At 48.4% G+C, this 3,016-nt stretch overlaps 1 long non-coding RNA gene across 1 annotated transcript in view; it reads right to left on the bottom strand.

Annotated features, from left to right (window-relative positions):
* Positions 1-525: 525 nt before the first annotated feature.
* The window catches only part of LOC107124751, a 30,702-nt gene continuing 28,211 nt past the window's right edge, over positions 526-3,016 (bottom strand). Inside the window, exon 3 of the long non-coding RNA XR_001482991.1 lies at positions 526-595. This is a non-coding gene — a long non-coding RNA (uncharacterized LOC107124751). The remainder of the gene's footprint in view (positions 596-3,016) is intronic.

Here is a 3,016-nt window from a genome sequence, read left to right as displayed (position 1 = left end):
CAGAGCCCTTGGGACCCAAGGTAGACCGCCAAAGAATAGCAGCAGCACATGTAGCTTTAACAAGCAAGCACCCTCAGTGGCCTTTGCTAGGCAACTGTGACACTATTGCCAGCCTTCAAGCCCTGGTTTCCATCAGGGCTGTTTTCGCCTTTCTGGGAGGACTCACTGGGGCCAGGCCCAGCAGCAGCCTCCTTGCTAGCAGGCGACTGGCATGACTGACCCAGGACTGGCTGCTCGCAACCATTCAACAGCAGCCAGATGGGATTCGTGACACTTTCTTTTCTGCCAAGTGGGATGGTGACAATTCTGAGCTGCGCGTGGATCTCAAATTAAAGATTGCAGAGTCTTTACTTTTGGTTTCATTACTTTGCTGAAATCTAAACTGTAATGCAACCAACTGCTAGAACACAGATATGGGACAAGTGGTCGTAATCTTAGCTACCCGGAAATGATTTTCAGCTTTCCAGTGAATTATATGACAGACGTATTGCACAAGGTCATGATGCGTTGGATATATCACTCACTTCGCTCCTCGAAGCAACGGCTCGGTGGAGGGGGGTCAGCCACATGTTGTCCTTGGCATTGACTCGGGCTCCTGCAAATTAAAAGCATACGTCTTAAGATGACGTCAGACAAACTTGGCAAAGAGGACTGCTTTACTTAGAAAGGCTAGTCTGCATGAGCTGAATGGAGTGTGTCGTCTTGGGAGTCCACTCCTGACTCAAACACCTTGCAGCCCTAATAACAACAACAACAACAACAACAACAACAATAATAATAATAATAATATACTTTATTGTCATTGTACATAGTACAACGAAATTAAATATGCTATCATTTCGGTGATCTACAACAATATTCATATACACTCACACACCATTCACGACTGTCCCATAACTCCCTTAAGGTTCACATAACAACTTAAAACCACCAATGCCACCCAAATTCCAATTCCATACAGCATTTAAGGCCATAACAGCTCTCGAATAAAAACTATTTTTTAATCTATTTGTCCTTGCTTTAATTGTCCTATATCTTCTGCCCAAAGGCAGCAGTTCAAACAGGGAATGTTCAGGAATGTTCAATTGTCAACACAGTTGGTAGCAAAGTTAATTTGACTCTCGAATGACAGCTAAATTGTTTCCCCCAAGTTCAGTGCCTTCTTCTAAAGGCAAGGAGATGCGAAAAGGGCGCCGAGAAGTATTTGGAACAGGAACCGGCCACTCCCACTATGGTTAAACAACTTCAAGATAAATATGGACAAACACGACCCAATCAGAAAATAAGTATAAAGACAACAGTCTTGAGAGTCTGACCCACAAATCAAGCAGCCACCAGGACTTGCAAAAAAAAAGCTTCTGATGTATTGTAATCTAAAGCACTACAAGATCATTAATAATTCATAAGAAAATCATTGTGCACAGGTACATCATCAACGTCGGCTCCGGATTATATAACGTTTCAAAACTGGATCTTCCTTAGGAAGAAGAAGAAGAAGAGGAGAGATTGGATTTATACCCCACCATTCACTTGGAGTCTCAGAGTGGCTTACAAACTCCTTCCCCTTCCCCTACCCACAACAGACACCCTGTGAGGTGGGTGGGGCTGAGAGAACTCTGACACAAACTGCTCTTTTTCAAGGACAGCTGTGCCAGAGCTTGTGACTGACCCAAGGTCATCCAGCCAGGTGCAAGTGGAGGAGTGGGGAATCAAACCCGGTTCTCCCAGAGTCTGTGCACTTAATCACGACACCAAACTGGCTCCCAACAGGAGATATTAAAGTAGTACAAAAGCTCTCTGTATTCATGAAGTGCTTGACAACAAGTCATACGGAATACCACATTCAGATAGGACGCTGATCTCAATAAATGTTCAGGCTTAAATATGCCGCTACGCTTCTAAATAGATCACGGGCGTCTCAACTTCAAGGGCATTTAAGAAGCAAGCAAACCTTCACATTTCAAGGAAGCAGAGGACACTTCTGCAGTTGGGAGTCAAGGATTCATCTGGAATACTACAGGGAGGGCCTTAGAAACAAATCTATGGTTCCTGCCACACGCGCCAGGAAAAACTGGGGGGGGGGGGGGGAGTGAGGCTATCTCCTCCAGAGGAATTCGACCCGCAGTTGCACAATCACGCCTCCTGGTGAAGCTGCAGGCGCAGTCCGTCAGTGTGTGATCAGACACAACAGCGGGTGAGTCCTTTTTTTTGTGCTGTTTTCCCCCCATGTGCTTAAACAAGGGATCGATGAATAGCACCTCTGCACCGAGGGCTCCGTGTGGAGTTTGCAATACTGCGAAGGGGGGGGGGAGACAACGGCACGGAGTCGGGATGGCCTGATCGGACCATTCCGATGCCATGAGAGTCCGTTGGAGCGATCAGACAGGGGAAAGTCCGTCCGTGGCCCATCGCAATCCGTTTACTACCAGATTTTCCTCGATGTCTTTTAACTCCGCTTTGGCGGAGCAGAATGCGTTGCTGATGGCTGCGGGGCGCTTCCCAGATGCTGTTCTCTGATCACACCCTTTAAATCTGCCTGGCATTCGCACCTACGTCGGGTCTAATTGTGCGTATGATCGCAGCCCAATTCTCCGTTGGATGATCTGTTGGAGGAGCACACGAAGCTGCCTTCTACTGAATCCATCAAGGTCGCTATTGTCTACTCGGGCCCCGGTCACACGAGAGGTTTTGGGCCGGGAGAGGGACGGATCGGGGGCGCAGCAAACGGGCGCGATCCCACCGCAACATCTGGGAAGCGTTGCGCACCCGTCCCCGATCCGGCCCTTCCGCCCAAAACACGCAGCAAAAATAAACCACCAATCAGGGGTCGTTTTGTAGAAAAAGAGCTAGGGGAACTCATTAGCATAACTCATTAGCATATGCCACACCCCCTGACATCACCGGAAGTGTCATAAGGCCACACCCCCTGACATCACCAGAAGTGTGTCATAAGGCCACACACAACCCGCCCCCAACGGTCCCGGCCGCCGCCGGCCTTGCAGCTCCACTGCCGAGC

Source organism: Gekko japonicus, unplaced genomic scaffold (genome assembly GCF_001447785.1).
Source record: "Gekko japonicus isolate JY-2015 unplaced genomic scaffold, Gekko_japonicus_V1.1 scaffold2056, whole genome shotgun sequence".
Taxonomy (NCBI): domain Eukaryota; kingdom Metazoa; phylum Chordata; class Lepidosauria; order Squamata; family Gekkonidae; genus Gekko; species Gekko japonicus.
This window is presented reverse-complemented; position numbering and strand designations above follow the sequence as displayed.